Source organism: Trachypithecus francoisi, unplaced genomic scaffold (assembly GCF_009764315.1).
Source record: "Trachypithecus francoisi isolate TF-2019V2 unplaced genomic scaffold, Tfra_2.0 Lachesis_group13, whole genome shotgun sequence".
In the NCBI taxonomy this organism is placed as follows: domain Eukaryota; kingdom Metazoa; phylum Chordata; class Mammalia; order Primates; family Cercopithecidae; genus Trachypithecus; species Trachypithecus francoisi.
In genome coordinates, this window is record NW_022681458.1 from 64,936,735 (window position 1) to 64,961,747 (window position 25,013).

A 25,013-nucleotide genomic window follows, 5' to 3' on the forward strand; every position below is an offset into this window, starting at 1 on the left:
AGTGCAGTGGCACAGTCTTGGCTCACTGCAAGCTCTCCCTCCCAGGTTCAAGTGATTTTCCTGCCTCAGCCTCCAGAGTACCTGGGGCTACAGGCACCCGCCGCCACACCTGGTTAATTTTTCTATTTTTAGTAGAGATAGGGTTTCACCATATTGGCCAGGCTGGTTTCGAACTCCTGACCTTGTGATCCGCCCTCCTTGACATCCCAAAGTGCTGGGATTATAGGCGTGAGCCACTGCGCCCAGCCAGATGAGTCATTCTTATACCCACTCAGCACTCTGAGTTTTTTTTTTTTTTTTTTGTTTGTTTGTTTTTTGAGGCAGAGTCTTGCTCTATCGTCCAGGATGGAGTGCAGTGCAGTGGCATGATCTTGGCACACTGCAACCTCTGCCTCCCCGGTTCAAGTGATTCTCCTGCCTCAGTCTCCAGAGTAGCTGGGATTACAGGCGCCTGCCACCATGCCTGGCTAATTTTTGTATTTTTGGTAGAGATGGGGTTTCACCATGTTGGCCAAGCTGGTCTCGAACTCCTGACCTCAGATGATCCAACCCCCCCTCAGCCTCCCAAAGTGCTGGGATGACAGGCATAAGCCATGGTGCCCGGCCACTCGGGGCATATTTTGAGACTTTTACTAAATCAGCTTAATAGAATGATTTAACACCTCCTCCTTTGCCCCAGTTCAAATGAATCCAAGCCTATTAGATAAGAGGATTTGATATTTTCATATTTTCCTTTGCTCAGCTTTTGGTTGAAATTACATTTTCAGATAACTCACATAAAAAAGATGTGCCTTTTCATGTTAATATATTTATGTAACTTCCAGCTTTATGAGAAAGTAAGAATTTAATTTTTACTGTTTCTGCTACTAAACCCAAACTGATCTTCTTTGCTTTAAAAATGAGATATTCAGAATAAACAATTCTAGGCTGGGTGAGGTGGCTCACGCCTGTAGTCCCAATGCTTTGGCAGGCTGAGGCAGAATTGCTTGAGTCCAGGAGTTTGAGACCACCTGGGCAACAGTGAGACCCCATCTCTAGAAACAAACACAAGCAAACAAACAACAACAACAAGAAGAGGTGGCTCACACCTATAATCTAATCCTAGCAGTTTGAGAGGCTAAGGTGGGAGGATCACTTGAACCCAGGAGTTCAAGACCAGCCTGGGCAACATAGCAAGACCCCATGTCCACAAATAATTAAAAAATTAGCTGAGTGTGCTGGCATGTGCCTGTGATCCCAGGAACTCGGGAGGCTGAGGTGGAAAGATCACTTGAGCCTAGGAAGGTTCAGTGAGCTGTGATCGTGCCACTGCACTCCAGCCTGGGTGAAAGAGCAAGGCCCTGTGTCAAAAAAAAAAAAAAAAAAAAGCGTTTCTAAATCATTCCTCAAACTACTTTTTAGTAAGAAGCTATCTTCAAAGGAATAATCTACATCCTGGATCCTGAGAATGATCGATCATTCAAAAGCAAAGCAACAATTTTAGAGACTTGGGAGTCCCATTTTAGAAAGAAGAACATTTGTTTCCAGAGTCCTCCTTACATCCTGAGCTAGAAAATAAGAGAATTCCATTGGCTTATCCATCTTCAGGTAACCATTCACTTATAAACATGCTGATGACTCAGGGACTTGAATCAATCTACACAGGCAGTCATCTATACAAGCCTTTATTTGCTTTAGGAAATCTGTTAGCTACTGAAGTTTGATGTGTTTTTATAAATTTTTATGAAGTAGACTAAACTTAGTTTATTATATTTCAGGATGGATTTGACAATGCCTTTGATTGACCTCGCAGCTGCTCAACACACAAAGGTACCTAAAATTGATACACTTCAGTCATTAGGCTAAACTCTGGCAAAAGTTTTCCTTTCTTTTTATTTTATTTTTTGAGACGAAGTCTCACTCTTGTTGCCCAGGCTGGAGTGCAATGGCATGATCTTGGCTCACTGCAACCTCTGCCTCCCAAGTTCAAGCGATTCTCCTGCCTCAGCCTCCCAAGTAGCTGGGATTACAGGCGTGTGCCACCACACCCGTATTTTTATTTTTAGTAGAGACGGGGTTTCACCATATTGGCCAGGCTGGTCTTGATCTCCTGACCTCGTGATCCGCCTGCCTTGGCCTCCCAAAGTGCTGGGATTATAGGCGTGAGCCACCACGCCCGGCCTTTTTTTTACTTTTATATTTTTTGTTGGTCTCAAATTCCTAGACTCAAGTGATCCATCCATCTCAGGCTCCCTAAGTTCTGAGCCACCATGCCCATTCTTATCTCAATACAATTTCCTCATTTGATTAGAAGGGAAAACTTTTGGGTGGGCACGCTGGTTCACAATTAATCCCAGCACTTTGGGAGGCTGAGGCGGGTGGATCACATGAGGTCAGGAGTTCAAGAAGAGCCTGGCTAAGATGGCAAAACCCTGTCTCTACTAAAAATACAAAAAATTAGCCGGGTGTGGTGGCGGGCGCCTGTAGTCCGCTGCTGGGGAGGCTGAGGCAGGAGAATGGCATGAACCCGGGAGGCGGAGCTCACAGTGAGCGGAGATCGCCCCACTGCACTCCAGCCTGGGCGACAGAGAGAGACTCTGTCTCAATCAATCAGTCAATCAATCAATAAAATTTAGCCTGTTGTGGTGGTGTGCACCTTTAGTCCCAGCAACTTGTGGGCTGAGGTGGGAGGATCACTTGAGGCTGGGAGGCAGAGAGGTTGCAGTGAGCCTGGATTGCACCACTGTATTCCAGCCTGGGTGACAAGAGCAGGACCCTGTCTCAAAAAAAATAAAAAAAGAAAAAGATAAAGAAAAGATGGGAAAATCAGACCTGTTGGTGAAATGAGTTAGGCAGTGAATTGAACCAAAATGTAAAGTTCTATGTTTTTAGCTAATAGGAAATAAAATATACTGTTGGTAACCCCTCAGGACTTTGAATCCATGTATGAGTACATTGCTTGATAGTTTTCCCCCCAATACTATCTAATCTGAAATTATTGCAAATAAAATGCAAATTAAACAATGCTAAACATATTTTCATCTTAAATCTCTGTTCTATAAGTATATCTAAAAACTTAGTCTGCAAAAATGTACTATTTTAATAATCCATTCTTTTTTTATCTTAAATGTACTATTTTAATAATTCATTCTTTTTTTATCTTTAAAGTGAAAGCAAGCTTATTAGGAAAGAAAAGGAGTAAAAGAATGGCTACCTCATAGACAGAGCAGCCCCAGTAATTCATTCTTTGCAAAGCTTTCTGGGGTACAATGATGCTTAACAGACTGGGTCAGTTGTAAAAATAGTTTTTCAAATGTTGGTATAAAAATAAATAACATATGTAGAAAGCAAATAAAACTTATTTGGTGACAACTAGATTATATTGATACAATTTTAAGTTTCAGATAGTCTCAGCTTAAATCTTTAGTGAAATACATTAATTTTTCAATTGATCAGGACTCATCAAAATATATATGAATGTGAGATGAAGGGTGCTAAAATTTTCCCCTCTCCTGGATTTTTTTTTAAACAACTACATTAATTACTACCCTTTGAGAATAAGAATATTATTTTCTTTTTGAAGGGAAACATTATACTCTATAGAATGACTTGTACTGTCTTTTGTGCCATTATTAATACATTTCCTGTTTAAGGAAATGACTTTTTTTTTTTTTAACATGATAGTTTAAACTTCAAAATAAGTGCTATTGACTTTTAAAATATCTTATTAATGTCATTCTGGGCATGAAGAATAAAGTGTGGAAAATACTTGTCATAATAATCCTATTGTCATGAGATTCTCCTTTTTGAATAAAATAGCTCACATTTGTTGTTTCTTTCCTGGGGAGTGGCAGTTGGGAAAGGGGAAAGTAAGTTTTGTAGATAAAGCAAACAGATCCCTCACTTTTATATTAGTGAAGGATATGGTGATTTTTAAAAATACAAATATATACTCTACCTATAATATGTATTACATGTCAGATACATCTTCTAGAAATCTTGCCCTCATATTTACAATGGCCATATAAATGTCCTCATATAGTTCTATCTAATTGATTCTGTTTCCTTCATTTCTGTTTTTCTGTTCTTTCCTTTCAATCAGCTTCCTAAGGTTGAATATTTTTCTGTTCTTATTGCCTTCATCAAAACCAGCACTTAAACTTTAACGAGATTAAAATTGAGATATTAAGCACAGAAAATAGGAAAAACGAAAGTTTTAACTGAATTTTTTATGTTATACACTTGAAGCATATTTCATGAATGAATAACATACATGATTAACATGCATTTAAAATAGTATGTAGCTTGCACAATGAAAATGTTATTTACTGAGTGGAATCTGTATTTTCATTTAATTTAATATTTTTCACTTAAAAAATTAGCAAGGTAGTTATGCAGCATATATATATGCATATGTTTTATAAAAGCATATATTTTAAAGTTTTTCCTTTTGGGAAAAAATACATGTATATAGTTATTGAGGCTTTACTCTTAAAACCAAGGTGACCTTCAGTTTTGAAAAGTACAGAGCAGTATAATGAATGATTAACAAATTATACTCTGCAAAATAAGCCTTAGCTGTGCATTAATACTAGTAAATATGATTTCTGCATTCTTATTTGTGCTAGGCAATGTGCTAAATGCTTTATATACATTAACCTCATTTCAGTTCATTTAACTTCATAAGAAAGCCATTGGTTAGGAATTTTTACCCTCATTTTACAGGTGAGAAAACAGAAACGGAGTTGAATGACTTACTCAAGGTCTCAGTGTTAATCAGTGGTAAAGTTAGTATTTGGATTCATGGCTATCCAATTACACATACAGCATGTTGAACAAGATCAAGAGGTTTAAAATACCTGTAAAATTTTTGATTAGATAAATATGATGTGGAAAAATATAATTAATAAATGTTAGAAGACAGAGTTTAAGAGACAAGGATATGATGCATAACCCCTTTCCTCCTGTAGAAGTAGATGAGAAAGTTGTAGTAGAGGAGATGCGATGATAGTTCTGTAAAACTGTGAAGTAAGCATTGATTATTTGCTTGATTCATTAATTTACTTAACTAGGCTTTTATTGGCCACTCTTGGGTGGTGGTATAGAAAGATCAGTAGGAAACATGCCTTCTTTCACGAAGTTGACAGTCTTTTGAGTATGTAGAGCATCCACGGGTAAGTAGTGCAGAGGTTCAAGAATGACTATAGATTGTACTGATTACAAAGGAAGGTATGTAATCTAGAAAGGAGTGCATGGTGGGTGGGAAGGAGACCTATCCTGAGTTTTAAAGTTCATTATGTGAGGCAGGTAGTATGGTCAAGATTTCAGGTAGAGAAAACAGGTGATAGAAAGCCAAGAAGGTTCATATGACATATGAGAGTGGGTAGGTTAGTGCAGCAATTGATGAACCTGAAGACAAACAGATAGAAAGACTAGATCTTCCAGGGCTGAACAGGATAGAGGTTGCTATAAGGCTGTGGGGAAGAGGCGTGGTGAGATCCACGTCAGGACAAACATGCTGGCTGTAGTGTGGAGAGAGGGTTGGAGAGGGGCCATGCTGGAGAAAACCAGTTAGGAGGCTGTTGCAGACAGGAGGAAAGTGACAAGGGCCTGATGGTGGGCAATAATGGGGGTTTTAGTGAGAAGGGGACAGCCCAGGATATCAAAGAAAACAAGAGAAGAAAAGTTTCAAGGAGGAAGAAACAGTAAACAGTATCAAATGATGTAGAGAAAAGATATTCACTGGGTTGAATAACAAGATCTCTGGTGACTCTTGCTAGAGAAGCAAGTGTTAGTGGTTCACAGAGAAGCCTTGGGGTGGGGGAGTGACCCGGGGGTGAGTGGGAAGGAAACACAGTGAGTGCCCAGTGTTTTCCTTTGCTACTCCCTGTGCTGATTTCCTCCTCTACTTCCAATCTTGGGAAAGAAAAAAAACATTGGACAATTAGTGAAAACTAGTGCATGCTGTAAGCCTCAAAATGACCCTATGATGTTGGGCCCACTGAGATCTTTATTTTCTAGGTGGGGAACAGAGAGTTTCAGAGATTTATAGCCCAGCCCAAGATCCACAGTCAGTAAATGGCAGGGCTGTAGTTCTAATCCAGGTCAGTGTGATTCCAGAGCTCACAGTCTCACCACTACCCTCTTCTAGAATTTAGAGTCTTCATGCGTGCTCTTCTCTCCTTCCCTCTCAAGACTATTTGCAATCATGGAGCTAATAGACCTATTTTCACCAAAACATAAATGATGGACACAGCTTATTAAGGTTTTTTTTTTTTTTTTTTCTGGATGTATTTTGAAATGACCATTGGATGTACTTCTTTTTGCATTTTTATTGTGAAATAAAGCACCATTTTTGGCACTTCATGTAAGTGGAATCATTTGTACTCTTCTGTGTCTTGCTGCTTTTGCTCAAAACTACATTTTGCGATTCATCCACATTGAGTGTGGCATTAGTGCATTCATTTTCAATGCTGAATAATATTTCCTTATATGAATTTACCATGTTATTTGCCATGCTGTTTTATTCTTTAGGGACTTGTGGGTTATTTCTAGTGATGAACAATTATGACTGATGTTGTCTCTTTTTTTTAAAGTTCATTTTTCTGTTCAAGAAGCTCTAAGAATGCGATTTTAAACATCTTTAAGTATTTTAGGAGGTCAGGATCCCTTTCCAATTCCCTTGAAATGAAACCTGACAGGTGGTTCCTGTGGGTTCCTGATTTGCTTACTCATGAGGCCAAACCTGAGAAGTATGAGGAGCATTTCTAAATTAAAATGTTTAAATAGGTCAGGTGAACTGAAAAAACAAAGAAACACTTATTACCAGATCTCCCATTTCCCCTAGCTCTTCCACTTCATTGTTGCAATCTTAGCTAAATGCAGTCAGCTTGCATATTTTCCTGCATCGGTCCTTTGATCAGTAAAGTAATTTCTTTTCCTTCCTTTGTGCAAATCTTTTGATTATATTAAGTTCATTCTTTAGAGACCAAATATGGTAAAAAATATTAACAATTTGAATAATTTTAGCAACTATCTAAAATAACTTATTTTTCAGGGGATAAAACTAGAAATATTTAATTTTATAAAGTGAATCATCAAAATATAATACAACCAGTAATAAGATCATAGTGTATCACATATTTTAATAACAACATATAAGATAGACACAGTGTAGTACAGAGGTTCAGGGTATAGGCTCTGGAGTCAGAAAGACCGGGTTCAAATTTCAACTCTACTTCTTACTGCCTGCATCAATGTGGTGAATTTCTTAACCTTCTAGAAGTAGCTTTCCTCAATTATAAGATAAGGATAATAGTAGTATCTATTTAATAGGGCCGTTGTGACCATCAAGTAAAACACCTCAATAAATGTTAGTTGTTGTTGATATATTTAGCACATCCAAAGGGTAGAATAACCAGAGTATTTATTAACAAATCTTGAGAGAGATAGTTATCTGCTTATGTTATAGCTATTTATTCAACATTTAATAGGTTCGTCTTCTGAGGCAGAGGTTGTGGATCAGACAAAAGTACAACTTGTGGAGGTAAGACAATTAGAAAATTGTAATCAAGTGGCAATATTAAATAAAATATATTTGGAAACATAAAGTAGGAAGTGATTGCAGAATGTGGATCATTTGAAGGTACAACTTTCTAGGAATTGTATTTTGAATTTGATCTCAAACGAAGTAATAGTCACAACTTTGCCACGAAGAAAACTGAAGTTCTTCCAGAAAATGTGTGTATGTAAAGAACAGAAGGAAAAATGAGTACGACCTCTTTTAGGGGACAATAGGGATGGAAACTGTGAATGGAGTGGGTGAAGTAGGGAGAAATAATTGGTGGAATATTTGATAAACAGCTTTTCTTAAGACTCGTATGTTTATTAGATGGTAGGAAAATAAAAAATTCAGTTCCATTTGGATTGGCTTACTGAATTATAAACTTATTAAGGCAAAATATGACCAATCTGGCAGATTAAAGAGAAGTGGTAATATTTTGGCAAAATAAACTTTCTATATTTTCTTTTTCTTAATAAAGATATAAATAATAAAGCACTTTGACATTTCAAAGATTTAAAATTTATATTGAAAAAACACTCTTGAAATTCCTGTCAGTCATTTGAATCATTTGCTGCTTTTGTCATCTTCTTGTTACTTTTTTTTTTTTTTTTTTAAGATAAGACTCCTTCCCTACTGCTTCGACTGTAGTTAGTATTTTCTAGGTTGGCTGTAGGGATTGTTCCCTGGAGCTTATATACCGCACCACGCGTTGACGACTCCCCCAGGTCAATAGAATCCACTAGGTGGCGCCCAGGTCTACTACCGCGTCTCGTCTTCGCTGGGCGCAAATCTCGGAACAGCAGTGGATGTTCAAAGAGTGGCTGGAGAGATCAGTCCAACCATGTGGAGCAGCTTCCCTACGGTCTGCTCTTTCAAAAGACTGTAAGCCTAGTGTTCCTTCAAACTGTTATTGTAATTAAATCCCCGAATATGGACAATGATGGTGTGGTTTTGAGTACAAGAAAGCCTGCGGTTTTGCTTCATGAGACTTAAAGACAAGCAGGCAGACATGCATCCATCCAGCTGCAGTTCACAGCCCATGCCCCCGGCAAGTAGCAGGCTGGCGACTGAGAAGCTCCCCAGAAGCTACCCTTAATGCCCAAAGATTGATTTAGGCAATGACACTGCAATGTACGGAAAGGGAAAAAGGGACGAGAGAAAGGTATCAAAAAGAGGGAGATTATTTCAATATTAACTTGAGTGCAGGCATAATTCGCTCTCATTTCTGGCAGGCAATTGAGCACTCTGCTTCATATGCAAAATCGAGGGTACATTCTGATGTAGATTTCGCATAGTGGGAAATGAAGGTATTTTGTTTTTCTTTTAAATTGCATTGAGCAATTTCCTTTATTTCTTATATGAAACGCTGTAGGCTTTGTACAAGTGTTTTATACGTTATTACCATTCTTCTAAAAAGGGACAGCTCTTTTCTTTCCAATTTAAAGTAGTGGATAATGACTTTGGCAGCATTTTCCTGCCTTTTTCAAGTTTATGGAACCCATTCCTCATCATTAGGCTGAAGATGCAGATAAGAAAGGACGAGCCTTTTTCTGGAGCTTGTCACATCAATGTTGCTTCTTAGGTGATTAAAAAGAAAGCAGCGAGGATATTGGAGAAAACGTCTGACAAAAGGTAATGGAAACCCAGTAACAGACGAAAACCGGTGATAGATTAGGCAAACCTTCTCTGCTAAGTGCATGTGTGCATTTCAGCTCAGGAACAAAAATAAGACCCAGTCTACGGAGGCTCTTAAAAAACTGACCTGTGCTGGCCCCACATGCTAAGGTTTATTTGAGGCGCCCGAAGGTGATTAGATCCAGGAGGAGGCGTTTTTCTGCAGTTTAGCTTAGGAATTCAGAGCCAGCCAAATGCTTACTGCAGCTGCTTGTTGGCTGGTTCAAAGGTATAGAGCTACTTTAATTAAAATCGGCAGGCGCGTTTTGATTTTGGTCAAAATAGATTTTGTTATTTTTAAACTTCCTGTGGAATAAAAAAAAAAAAGTATTTTAATTCCCTTTTCTTTTGTCCAGCATTCTTATTCCCATTTCCATCCCCTGCTATCATAATAATGGGAGGGGTTCAATATGGAATTCTTAAAAATCTCTCCAGGGTTATAATTTTGGTTCAGGGATACGCGGTGGTCCAGTAAAAACATCTTTAGCACAAATGTAATTTGGAGTATATGGAAATTGTGTAGTAGTCACAGAGGTATTTCTTAAAAATACCTTTGCTAATAATTTTGATAGGGTAGAAGTAGATGAGTGAACATGATATTTGATTATGAAAGGTATTTTGCCTGGTGTTCAATTGGTTTATTGTTTTGAAGGAAGGAAATTGACATGCAATTTAATAAAGAAAGTACATTTTCTAAAAGAAAGCATTTACTTCTGTTTATTAAAATACGGTATTTCAATATGCAACAAAGAATAAATGATTTCTGGTATGATACTAGAAACAAATCTGTAAGTGAAAAAAGGGATGACTGAAAAACAGATTATAGTTAACAATATAAATCTCTAGAAGTAATATACTTTTCACCTCTGGGTGCCACTGTTCAACTGCTTCTTGTTTTTATGACTGTTTGAAAGCCAGATGCTTCTTGTAGATGTGTTCTTAAAAGAATCTGTTAAAGAGACATTTCCTCTATCTCTAGTTATCTGCTAAATAACTTTTTTGGAACCTGGATGTAAATTTAGCATGGTTGTGATTTTCCATTTTAATTACCAAATGATGACCAAATAATATTGAAGATTGTTTATGTGGGCAATTGGCTAGGTTAAAAGCCTGATTTCATCTCTTATGGAAATGAATTTTGTATTTGCCTTTTTGGTAGGCATTTAACCAGAAAAAGCCTTTAAAACGCAGGGAGTTTTAGGTTAAATTTGTTGTCATTTGTAGATACGATTTTAATTCTGCACAAATGTTTCAATAGAAATCAATTTTATAAAAGAAATAATGGGTAGACATTGGAAGGAATTAATCAATGAAAATATAATTTCAAGAACCTAACATTGTTAACTGAAATATTATTTTTCACTTAAATTTAAAGCTTAATTCCTTTAGCAATTCCATGAAAAAAAAAAACCCTACAGGAATTTGTCTATATATTTTCTAAATTCTTAATTCTCAGGTGTGATTATTTTAATAAAAATAACAATATTTGTAATTTTGCAAAATGTATGAGTAATTTTTTTTTTTTTTTTACAAACTAGGCAGTGAATTAGTATTTTGTAACAAGAAACAAATGCACATATTTGGTTGGTTTTTAAATCTCTAGTTACTTATTTTATACTTGAGGCTTATCAGAAATGGAAGAGAAAGAGGTTATAATGCCAAAGTTAATTTTGTTTTGTCATATACAAAGTAGTTAATCTACAAATTATTGATTGATATTTTCCCTCTTTTAACTCTTTTAGGACTCAATATTTAAAGCAAAACTAATTTATCTAGGTGTTCTACGGCACAAAATTAATTCTCCTGGGACTGGTCCAGGCCAAGCCTCATTATGGAACAGTTCCTCTTGCTGAACTAGTCTAAACCTGATTCTTACTGGGATACTTTTTCAGAGTTATTTGCAACAAAGAATTTAACCCTTGAGAAACTACAGAATTTACTTTCAAGTTTATACGTATTAGGCCATTTGAGGGGATCAGGAAGACATTAAAATCAGAGTATGTCTTATTCTCATGGGTGCTTCCTGGGATGTTGAAGTTAGGCAATTGTATTTGTGTATACTGCAGGGATTTTAGCTTTGTAATCATATACCAGAGTTGAAGTGTTCATTTAAGACATTTTTTACCCTTCCCTAATCTGCATCACAACAAGCATTTTACTGACCCTGTCTTTTTCATTTATATGTAAGTGGTGAATTTACCTCTTTGTCTGGGTGCCCAAATAGTTGTTCAGATCATACAGCAAGTTTCTCTGACTTTCTTTGCTTAATGTCTAACTAAATCATTTGGTTACTTGGTGTTTTTGTGCATACACAGACCCCAAGACTGTAACTGTTAAACAGCTACAAAAGTAGTTCAGCATCATTCATCATTTATATTTCCTTTACTGTGTGTGTATGTGTGTGTGTGTGTATAATATCTTTACAAAATATTATTGGGGAATAGATTTTTTAAATATCAGTTTTTGTGTTGACTTTTTGCCTTTTGTGTAGCAGTTAGTTCATAAAGATCAGACCATTTTCCACTGGAGAATCTCTTGCATTTTAAGGTTCTTTGATCATTGTGGGCATCTTACCCAATTTTTTCACTGAAGTAGTTTTCCTCATTCAAAATGCCACATTTTCTATTAGAATGTTACTAATCTGGTTCAATATATTTTCCTTTTGTGGCTGGTAAGGAATATTTATTTGGTGCTAGTGAAGCAGCCCTATCTACCAGCCAGGTCTTTCACAGAGAACAAGATGGTGGTCAACTTGAGGATGGGTAAGTGTCTTTATGATGGAAAGCAATAATTTAGCCAATTATTAACAATTATCCAGGCTATTGTTAAGCCATACTAAATTATGGGATTAATAAGCAAACATTCAGGTAGTTCAGTGGTATTTGATAAGGAAATTTAATTTACTTACATAAGTAAGTAAATTACTTAAATTTGTAAATTAAGTACATGCAATTTACTTAAATTGGCCAGTGAATGTAATTTCTCTGTAAAATAATAGCTTTTTTTTTTTTTTTGAGAGAGTCTTGCTCTGTCACCCAGACTGGAGTGCAGTGGCATGATCTTGGCCAAGATCGTGTGATTCAAGTGATTCTCCTGCCTCAGCCTCCCGAGTAGCTGGGATTACAGGTGTGTGCCATCACGTCTGGCTAATTTTTGTATTTTTATTAGAGGCGGGGTTTCACCAAGACGGTCAGGCTGGTCTTGAATCCCTGACCTCGTGATCCGCCCACCTGGGCCTCCCAAAGTGCTGGGATTACAGGGTGTGACACCGCGCCTGACCTAAAATAATAGTTTTAATAGAAATTGCTGCCTTGTGAAACTGAGTTCTCAATCTATAATGTGGTATATGCTTCTGTTTTAAATTCATTATGAAAGGTATTTAAACTTCATAGATTTCTTCCCCCTCTGTATTTTTGTCAGCCTAGATGCACAAAAAAAGAAGAATGCTCTATACCTTGTGGACATTTAATAAAGATTAATTTTTTTAAACTAACAATTTCAATATAATCTCCAAATGGAAGCATATCTATGTTAGTTTAAATCCTTTCACAATAAATAACAAAATACAGGAAACTTTAGGAAGGTTTATGATTTTCCATAAGAAAAATGTGCTTAGAGCTTAGAGGGGAATGTTTTACAAATTTTTAAAAAAAATCTACATCTTTCTTCTGCAGATACCAATACAATCAATTGACAGTAAATGAAAAAGCTGAAAAAAAAAAAAAAAAAAGAATGTCCCCTCTCCAGTCTTCCATTTTTTTTTTTTTTAATTTCAGTTGGAAAATCCCCACTGAATGATTTTTTTAAAAAAGTAAATGTATCCTGGGAACATGCCGTTCAGGATTTTGGAAAAGGAACTTCAAACGAAATTGGTAAGGGAGGCAAATGCGTAAGTGGAAACTTTGAGGAAACTGGCAATGAGAGACTGGAAATCAGGCAGTCATTTACGTTTTACTTCACCACCCTTTGCTTATGTGAGTACAAAGCAGGGAGCTGGCAAGGCTGTGAGTCAGAACTCTCCTCTCAGGAACTGAGCAGAGAGATTCCCAGCATCTGTTTCCTCCACTATCACCCAGAGGATACTGGTGGTAAATCACAGGGAATAAAAATAGCCTCAGAAGTCTAGTTCCCAACAAATAAGGCATGGTGGATATTTGATAGTGGTTTGGGATCTCAAAATTCTTCATTAGCTAAATAATAAATACATTATTTTTTACATTAATGAGCATATTTCTTACATTGTTTACTTAAATGTTGAGCACAACCTTGGCATTTATACTGACGTGAGTTGAAGTATTACTTAAATTACATTGTATTTGATATTACAATCTGAACCATTTAGTGTAGAAAGGTGGGTCTACGATCAATAATCACAAATGTTAAAGCTTTATTTTACACACAATAAAACATTTATTTCTAAGATGTTAAAAAAAAACCCATAAACTTCTTACCATAATGTCAATTGCCAATAGACTGATAAGATCTTTCTGTATTTTGACTGCAGGAAATTTCATGGCTAGAATCTTACAATTTAACACAACTTAAGGTCTTTTTAGGTTGTATTTCACATATAAGAAAGTATTTTTTAGGTCTGCATAAAAATGTTGTAATTTGATATTAAGTTATAGCTTAGATTTTCAACAAAAACAGCAGCTGTAATAGATGGGATTAGCAAGTGGTGAAAAGTTCAAAGCATTTAATGGAATTGATCTACTAAATTAGCATTGACAATTTTTAGTGGCTATCTTAAATATACATTATTATCATGAAAGAATTAGTCCAATTAAGCCTTTACATTTGGAAGATGCCCAGTCTGACCTTGTTCTACTCAATGTGAAAAGTGAGAGGGTCTTTGGGTTTATTTAAGTTTGGTGTTAAATCAGTTGGTTTGGGGGACTCTTTTACTCCTTTTTGGAAAGGAAGAAAAACTCAAAGGCTATTTATAGTGGCAAATGGGTTATTAGAACAGTTAATATATTATAATTTATAATTAATATATAACCGTTTTTAATATAATATATAACAGTTTTTATATTGCTAATAAAAAACGATGATCAGGAGTTGCTCTGAACCTATTCTGGTTTAGGGGGCTGCCCAGCTAAAAAAAAGAAAAAATAATGATCGAAGAATAGAACAAAATAATATTTGATGCCTAGGAAAGAATCAATTAGAGTGAGGCTCTTTTCTCACAATTTCTTACTAAAACCATATTTACTGGGTATACTGAATGTATTTTGGAACTGAAATAATTATATTGGATTTAGTATCAGGCTTTATTTAGAACACTCTCAATTAAGAAATAACCAGCTAGTAAAAATATAGAAATCTATGCAAATATACATGAAGAAATAAGTATGGGATTTTCTGGAAATCTACTTTCTATACATCCGTAGTGTATTTTATATTCTGTTGATATAGATTTCTATGGTAACTTGAACATAAATATCATGAAAATAAAGTTGAGTTTTGAATTGTCAGTTTAATTGCGCAAAGCCTCTGATGATGGCTGATTACTCATTTATCATGAAATCGTGGAGTCTTGGCTCTTACGTAAGGGGCTTGGTTGAAAGGCCAGCTTCTGAATTCACAGCAGCTCATACGTGAGTCTTCTTCGGAGCTCAGGAGCTAGCTCTTTTGTGAAAGCATTCAGTAAAATATATTTCAGTTGAGTTTTTGTTTTTTTTTTCTGTTGTTATCCATTACAATATTTAATGGTCCATTTCCCTAATCTGGGCTTCTAACCCATACACTTTTGGACATTTTTAATAGAAAAAGATGTCTTTTGTGTAAGATTTCTTCAAAAAGAAAATTGTAACTAATTTACCCCCAGCTTTCTCTTCTATAAACGGAAAAATCCAGTTCTCATTTATCAACTCCCCACCTTTTTAAGTTCTCCCCTGAATGCTCAGCAAATTATTCATATCCATCTTTAAATATAGCACTCTGAGGGGAGTTTAGTGCTTTATTAAGGTATCTGGGGAAGATGGGAGATGATCTCATTTATTCCTGAGGATATATTGAAAAATCCCCTCTCTGCCAGACTCTGCTAGGTGCTGGGAATACAGTTAGATTTAATAAAAACCTTGAGGGAGAGAAAGATTTGCCAACAAGTAATGGCAATACACCATGGTAAGTGCTACATGCATTTGTCTGTCAGTCCTAATTCAGTATTCATTGTCAAAACAGTATTTTAAACTGCTATAGCAATGCCTACTGATAGTCATATTTCTATGAAAACAATTTCTAATTAGCTCCTATAATTCAGTTATGTACATGGAACACATTTTTCCATACTACGTTTAATCTGCATTTTGTTTCTTGTTATTTGTATAATTTTATCTTAAATTGTCATTTTACCTTCTAAATTTCACTTTTTGGCCTCTTCTGTCTGTTATTCAGTTTGATACCAAAAACACCATTTGTCACCTCCTCAATTTGAATGCTTTAGTTAGAACTCCCCAGCCAGTCTATACTTAATGAATCAACAGTTGTCTGTTCCTGGTCATATTTTCCTAGCATGCCTTGTAGGAGAGAATCAAAAACCTCCCTAAAATCCAGCTTAGGGTTCATCAGTTAATTTTCTGTAATTCTTCAGGCCTTCCACTCTGCTATGTAAGAGGATGACTGTCTATTACCTACATAGGACAAGCTATTTGTAAAGCTATATTGATTATTAATGATTATGTAATTAGGTACGCTCTCAAGAATTCTGGTTATTTTGGTCCTTTTTTGAATCTCCAGGCATCTACTCAGTTCTCTGAATATTACACAAAGGTAGGGACAATAATTTTATACCACTCATTCAGTGTTGTCAAATGGAAATAAATCAGAGTTGGGGCTATCAGAAAAGAAGTGGGCAAGTCATGCATCCTGGTCATCATCTATCACATGTCAGCATTAGCTCCTGCATAGTGCAGCACTGATCATGGCATGATGCAAGCTTTATTTGGTCACCGACAAGTGTTCCCCTTTTATTGATTTGTAATAGCCCATTAAGCTTCATTGTAATAAGATTGGACATGATAGATAGCAAAATGATAAAAACCACCTGTAATTCCCCTAACTAGAGATTAGCATTGTTAGCAGTTTGGTTTACACATGCACGTTGGTGTATGTGAGTGTGTGTGTAAAATATGTATAATAAACATACATACTGTTTTGCAACAACTTGCCTTTCTCACTCAGTACTACATAGAGTTCATTTTTCTAAGATAATGCACATCGTATAACCACACAAATTCAGCTTTTCAGTATTGAATCGCAACTGTGTTCTTTTTATTGTTCAATAATACTTCTCTAACTCCATGAGTAAAAATAAACTCCTTCACTCACACCTCTCTTATAGTATTATCTCTTTTTAAATTTAAGTAGATTCCTTATTATCTTAGTAATTGCAGTCTCTGAGAGTAGGATCTATGCATGATTTATCCTTATGTTTCTTACATTTTAGCTGCATAATAAATATTTATCGAATAAATGAATACGTGAACTTTGGTAATGGGAATTGAAATCTTGGACCTTCATGTTTTGCTTTTAGTTCTGTCTCTGACTTCACTTTGTAACTCAGTTTACCCAGGTACAGAAAGAATATAAAGTAATTTGTCACTTACCTGATATCACCAAGGTATGAAGTATGCCACAGAAGCTAACGTGCCACACAGCTGGAAATAGTTCTTTAATATTAATCATTTTGAATGAAACTTTTTCAGATGCACTACATACTTTATTACTATTTTTTAGCAAATGAAAGATATTAATGTAAAACATTTGGAAAATACAAACAAAAAAGCAACCTGTAATTCTACTACCTAGAAAAGAACATTATTATTTTTATTTCTGTCCTTCCAGCCTTTCTTTTCTATGTATACCTATACAAGTGAAATATAATTTTCACTATAGATTTTTATCAAACTGCAATCCTAAATACTATAGCTACTTTTTCTCATTAATGTAAACATCTTTACATGATAATAAATTATCCCTAATAATCAATGTTGATGATTATATAGTATTTCATTATGGGAATATGCCATAATTTACTTAATCGCTCCTCCCCTTATTGAGTACTTAAGTTATTATCTGCTTTATATGTTATAAATTATAAAAACCATTGTAATGAATATCCTGGTTTACAAGTTTTTGGACATTTGGCAAGGAAAAGTTTTAAATATCCTCTTTTAAACAATCAAGTTTAGGCAAGTGAAGATCCCTTTTCCTTCTATCACAAGATTAAACAATAAATATAGTTTATTTGAATATATTTCTTTAGAGTATGAGGTGGACTAAGATTTTAAAAATGATTATAAAATAAGGGCATGCTACCCTGATTGATGATAATGGAATTACTTTCTGTCTCAAGTTGATTCTAGAATACTTGTTTGGCCTCATTTGGTCTTTTGTGGCATGAAAAATGTACTTCTTTAATAGATTCAGTTATATAATGGAAGAAATGAGATTCTAAATGTTCATGTTTCCTGGAAGAAGTTGCTACCTAGCTGTGTCTTTGTATAGTTTCATAAAACTATAGGTTGGGAGGGAGACTGGTTTCTGTGATTAACTCTGTTTCTCAGTTTCCATTTTGTAAGTGGGCCAGAACTAATCACTCTAAACATCTAGAAATCTTTTAAAACTTTAAAATCCAAATGCTTTACGTTCTGTTCCCCTGAGCTTTTGTGGTTGTACTCCCACAATTCTGTGTTTTGGTGCTAGTTAGGTAAGCACTTTGAAAACTACTATCACAGTGTTTACCCATTTTGATGAAGCTTTGGGTATCTCGGCTTTGTGTTTTAAAAGCCTATACATGGCATTTCCAAGTGGTTTCCCATCAAGTATTAACAGGACTATTCCTCCTAGCTTCTGAAGTTAGATGAGATCAGGCAGTATGCCATAGATTGGGTATCTATGATTTGGCATAGAGGAAGCACTAAAGTATCATTATGCATTTTGGGGATTGATGAGAAAAGAAAACATTGCCACTATTTTTGTATAAAATAAATCACTGTTAATTGGAGATTGTGGGATTTTGCAATTGGGAGCTAGAGAGTAAAGAGAGATCATTATTTTTATGTTAAATAAATCAATGCTGTTAATTGAGATGTCCTATTCAAAATCTAAGAAAAATTGGAGATTACTATTTAATTCTATCAAGTAACATGAAATAATATTAATTAAGTTTGGTTGATGAGAGAGTTTTCATTCAGGTAATCTGCTAAAGAGGATTGGCCCATGTCTTGGTGTCTTGGAATGAAATCCAGAAACTGACAAAATTTTATCATAGTTTTAGTTACTTTTAAAAATTGTTGTGTTAGTAGAAATAAATCTACAAACACATCCTAGATTTCCACACAGTAATTCGAAGTATTAAAGTAAAAGTGGTGCATCTGGTTGTTCAGGAATTACGTTCTTCAGTGATTGAGTCGTGGTGTGGTTGTTGGTGTTGTCCGTCCTCACGCACCACAGAATAATGATCTACAAAGCAGATGCTACAAAAGAAGTAAGTAGGAGGCAAAGAGGAAAGAAAAGAAGCGTGGTTTACCAATGCAGTCTGAAGAGAAGGGTGAAAGACATCTGAGCCTTTGGCCAAAGAGTTTTGCCAATTCAGGTCTGGCAAAAAGGCATTGTGGGATGTTTGGGGCCCTACAAAGCTGACAGGGCCTCTGCTTTATGGGTCTCATTGGGATGATGTTCATGCATTAAGTGGTACTGGACTTGAATTTAATCTATCTCAGAAGGAGGATACATTAACCTTGCTTGAGTCAATGAACTGATGGCTCCAGAGAGCCAGTGTGCAGGAGGATGAATTATGGTGTTGACTTGAAATCTTGTCCAACCCACGGCCCGTGGGCTCCATGCAACCAGGATGGCTTTGAATGTGACCCAACACAGGTGTGTAAACATTATGATATATATATAAAATATATTATATAGTATTTCATTATGGGAATATGCCATATGTATTAGCTGATGAGCTAATATATATAATATATAATAGCATATATAATATACTTATATATATAATATATATAATATAACATATATAATATACTTATATATAATACATAATATAACATGTATATAATATATATATTAGCTCATCAGCTATAGTTAGTATTAGTGTATTTTATGTGTGGCCCAAGACAATTCTTCTTCTAATGTGGCCCAGGGAAGCCAAAAGATTGGACACCCCTAGAGAAAGAACCCACAAGACGGAAAGGTTCTGGCTGGAGTCCTAATGCCAGTGCTGCTGACTGCTGGCTGTGTGGTCTGGGCAAGTTCCTTACTCAATCTGTGCTCAGTTTCTTCTTATATAAAACAAGGAGCTTGGTATTGAACTCTGAAACACTGATTTTGAGGTCATTCCCAAATTTGGGGCATTCTGGTCTCAGGTAGCCTGGCTCTGCAGGGCTGAAGGTTTTGTTTGCTCTGGATGACTGCAGCTACAGTGGCTACAAGCACAACTTTGTCCTGAAGCTTATGCTTTATGTCCCTGGAGTTCCCCAGGGAGTGCCTATTGCCATTAATGCCAAGATTATTTTTAAAGCTTATTTTGATATGTTGGTACATTTTATTACTTCTTAAATTTTAAAACTGTTCATTTGTGTGTACTAGCAGCACATATTCCCTGTGAACCTATTTATTTTTTGAAACTTCAATAGAAAGGAATGCTATCAGTCAATATTTGAGGTTGATAGGCATTCTGATAAAAAGGAGTCACTTTTGTTCTTGATCTGATTTTTAAGTAATCAAGAAACAAAGAAAATTATGCTAACATAATCATCAGGAAACTATCTATAAATAAACTTTGATATTTGATTTCATGAACTATGATTCTTAGCCAACTTTATCCTTTACCTTTTCACCATTGGAATTAAAGTATTTACAATCTCCAGAAAATCATATTCTTTCTATAACAGTGTGATACATTATTTAATAAAAACAAGCCATGCTAGTATAATATCTAACAGTTCTATTGAAGAGATGCTTACTTATTCGAGGAATTTGGAAAACTGTGTCTTTACTTGCTTATGTAAAAACGACTAACTGATTAATCATGGGTTTTTTAACTGGTATAGATCCAGAAATGTTTCTTATGAAAAATTCTAGCTTTGCCTGCAAGTTCTTCTTGATCTAACTCTACATATAGAGGAATGGCCAGAAGCTTGTTCAGACCCCTCAGTGTTCCCAAAATATATCAATTTTGCCATCAGCCCATTTAATCACTGATGCTTATGAATATACTTCAACTACCATAGCAGGCATATTTGTGTTTCAGGTCACTGCCTAGAAGTACCTGTTGCTTAATTCTAAAAAACTCTTATCAGTTTAAAACAGGGGTGAGCAAACCTTTTCTGCAAAGGACCAGGTAGTAAATACTTCTGACTTTCCCATTCATATGGCCTCTGTTGCAATTATTTGACTCTGCTGTTGTTTAGTACAAAAGCAGCCATAGACAATATGTAAATGAATGAATGTGGCTGAGTTTCAAGAACATTTTATTTATGGAGACTGAAATTTGAATTTCATATGTGTCACAAAACATTATTCTTCTTTTGATTTTTTTAACTATTAAAAAATACCAAAGCATTTCTTGTTTTGTGGGCCATATGAAAACAGGTGGTAAGGTAAATTTGGCCTGCAGGCCATAGTTTTCTAGATCCTGGTTTAGAAAATTGAAATTATAAAGAAATGTTTGAAAGACACAACTGATAATTTGTGGCTGGGTATTAAATGTTCACCCTTTTCCCCGGTACATAGCTTTAGATTATACCCCCAGTCTCCCTCACAGTTAGGACTGGCCATTTGACCAAGTTCTTTTTTTTTTTTTTTTTTTTTTTTTTTTTGAGATAGAGTCTCACTCTGTTGCCCAGGCTGGAGTGCAGTGGTGTGATTTCGGCTCACCACAACCTCCACCTCCCAGGTTCAAGTGATTTTCCTGCCTCAGCCTCCCGAGTAGCTGAGACTACAGGCATGCGCCACCATGCCTCGTTAATTTTTGTACTTTTAGTAGAGATAGGGTTTCACTATGTCGGCCAGGCTGGTCTCAAACTCCTCCCAAAGGGCTGAGATTACAGGTGTGAGCCACTGTGCCTGGCCTCATTTGACCAAGTCCACATAGCCATTGGAATGTGAGCAGAAGTGATGTGTTGTTGCTTCCAGGTCTGGTCTATAAAAACCTCCCATCCATGGTCCTCTATGTTCTTTTCTTGTGTGTAGAATATGGAGGGACCTCAAGAAGGAAGGAGATTGGTTCTCGTTTTGGTTTTACATGAGTGAGAAATAAACTTCTATTGTGTTGAGCCACTGAGAGTTTCAGAGTTTTTGCTTATAGCAGCCAGTGTTATCTTAACTAATATGTCATTACTTTTACCAGATATTTTTGGTTTGATTCTTACACTAAATTGAACTCTCAAAGATTGCATATTTGGATGGACTTGTTTTTCTCCTCCTCTCTTCTTCATTTTCTCCTTTTTCTTTATCTTTTCTTTCTTTTTTTTTTTTTTGAAATGGTTCACTCTGTCACCCAGGCTGGAGTGCAGTGGTGTGATCTTGGCTCACTGCAACCTCTGCCTCCCAGGTTCAAGTGATTCTCCTGCCTCAGCCTCCTAAGTAGCTGGGATTATAGGCACCCGCCACCAAGCCTGGCTAATTTTTTTTTTTTTTTTTTTTTTTTTTGGTGTTTTTAGTAGAGACGGGGGTTTCAACATGTTGGTCAGGCTGATCTGGAACTCCTGACCTCAAATGATCTGCCTGCCTCAGCCTACCAATAGCCACCATGGCTGGCCTATTTCCTCCTTTTTCACACTTAACTGGCAGATGATAGACTGGGTTGCTTTCTGTGTTTTAAGCAATTAAAGTTTGGTGGCCATTAGCTTTCGCTGAGATGTTACAAGAAACACGAAACATCATTTTTACCATAGAGATGTTAGTGAGAAAACAGTCACTGACATGAAACCCACCTGAGGAATTCTCTTGGAACTCAGGGCCAGGAAAAACTTATCTTCCCCTGAGAAATTTGTGTTTTCTTATCAACAAAGAGAATATCGTTGAATGTACCTGATTGTATTCCCTTTTCCCTTTTCCCTCTGGTTGCCAAGAAGCTCAGAGCCAAATTTTTGGCTCAACATTAATAACTTCGTAGGACCCTGTGGCCTACATATCTGCATTCTTAGTTTCCTACTGGTCTTGACCTTCTATTCTGCTGTGTTTTCCTTGTTCCTGATTTTTTAAATTTATATTTTTTAATTTTATTGCTTGTTTTTCTTATAAGCTTCCTCAGACCCTTTGTGGAACAAAATGGCGTAAGTTAAAAAATGGCTTCAGCTTATTAATAGAATACACCAAAAACATTCCTTAATCACCAATTTAGTGGTCTGGGAATTAGAACTTCAAATTTATTTCTCGGGCTCTCTCTTTAGTCATTACATCTCACGGTTTGGTGAAGGGATGGTTTTGCAATTATGAGAACTGAAGGCCTTCACATTTCCCCAGTCTACTTTAAAGGAAAAAAGAATGTCATTTTACCAAAAGTACCTATGATTTGCCATAGAAAATGGAGACAGTTCATAAGGAAGTTTAACAGACAGATGATAGACTGGGAAAAGATGTTTGCAATGTTTAAAAGCAGCAGCAAATTAATGTAAAGAATATACAGTGACCTCCCACAAATCAAGAAGAAAAAGATAACAAACTCAACAGAGAAATGGTCGAAAGATATAAATAGGTTATTTTCAGATGCTGAAATTTATCCGTTATCAGAGAACAGCAAATTTAAACAAGTTATCACTCCATACTCATCCAATTGGCAAAAAAATGTTTACTTTATTTTTTTACTCACCCTTATACTAACGAGGACAATCAGCAAAAATTAAAAGGTGGACAACAGCAAGTATTGGCAGCATGTGGGTGATGGGAGTCCCCATGCACTGTTGGTGAGTGTCTAGACTGGTACAGCTATTATGGAAAACAGTCTTTCAGTATTGAAACTACATAAATACATTATGACCTCTTTGAGGCATATCTTCCAGATATATTCTTCCTTAAGTTCAGTAGAGGATACACACAAAAATGTTCATCTCAGTCTTATTTGTGGTAGAGGGTATTTGAGGCATTCTCGTGTCCATCACAAGAGGAATGGGTGAGTAAAATGTAGTGGAGGCATGTTTGGCAGTAGTTAGAAGTGATATAGCTTTACAGTAACATCTTATAATTTTAAAAAATAGTGTTCAGTGGACTGGGTGTGGTGGCTCATGCCTGTAATCCCAGCACTTTGGGAGGCCGAGGCAGGTGGATCACCTGAGGTCAGGAGTTTGAGACCAGCCTGGCCAACATGGCAAAACCTCGTCTCTACCCAAAATACAAAAATCAGCCGCGCGTGGTGGCGTGCACCTGTAATCCCAGCTACTCAGGAGGCTGAGTCAGGAGAATCACTTGAACCTGGGAGGTGGAAGTTGCAGTGAGCCGAGATCTCGCTACTGCACTCCAGCCTGGGTGACAGAGAGAGACTCCACTAAAAAAAAAAAAAGTGTTCAGTTAAAAATATATGAAAGATTGATATATTTAGCATAAATACCATTTACATAAATGTAAAACAGCCATAAAGAAAATAACACAACATGGTTTAAAAGGATTCAGACAAATTAAGTTAATGTATCAAACTCATTGAAGTACCTATGTTTAGGGTGGAGAGGAATAGGAGGGACAGATGATCATTTACCATGAACTCAACTATTTGTACTGACATGAAAAAAAAGAAGTGTGTATCATCCTGATAGGAAGTGGGCACTGTAGTGTTGCCTTTATATGTCCTAAGGCATCCAAGTCTCATATTAGAAGTCACTGGGTGGTGGCTGCATAGAATGTAAGCGTGGATTCTGACTCACTTGGCTTTGATCTCAGCAACAACTTTGAATTCACCAGCATTTTGCAGCAGCTTGAAAGTGAGAACTTTGTAAAAATCTCTATCTCAGTAAAGGAAGTACCTCTGACTTCATTTATTCATTCAGAGCGTAGCTTGTTGGCTGAGAGCATGAACTCTGGAGACGATTCCTGGCTCTGCCATTACTTACTGTGTGACCGTGGGCAAATTACTTCATCTGACATGCCTCAGTTTTGATTGGTTTTGAAAGATGGGGATAGCAGTGGTTTTTACTTCGTAGGGTTGTTGTGAGGATTAAACAAGTCAATATTTTGAAGCACTTAGGATGGTGCTTGGGTACATAGTAAGCATTATGTAAGTATTCATTAAATAAATAAAGGCATTTAACAAATATCTGAGTACCTAACATGGGCAAGGACTATGCCAGATTCTGGGAATACATCTTAGAAAAGAGGATCTTTTTTTGTTTGTTTATTTTTCATTTTTTGAGACAGGGTCTTTCTCTGTCACCAAGGCTGGAGTGCAGTGGTATGACCATGGCTCACTGCAGCCTCGACTTCCTAGGCTCAAGCAGTCTTCCTGCCTTGGCCTCCATAAGTGTTGGGATTACAGGCATGAGCCACTGTGCCTTGCCAGAAAAGAGACTGTTTACTACTTCTCTCATCCTGCCCTGCCTAGGTTCCAGGGTCTTAGTCCTTGCTTCATTGTGCCCACCAAGCTCCATCTATTGCTATATCTGTGTCTTTTTTTTTCCTCTGTGTTCGAGTGTCTCTTTATTCTCTGACAAATACCCTCATTACTGAAAGATTGGGACCTGGGGAAATTCACTGGTGTTTGAGGCTTCGGTCTGGGCTGCTAGATCCTTTTAATGCTAAATGCAAACCTGGATGTCTGCTTCTGCCAGGCTCTTGACTCCTCTGA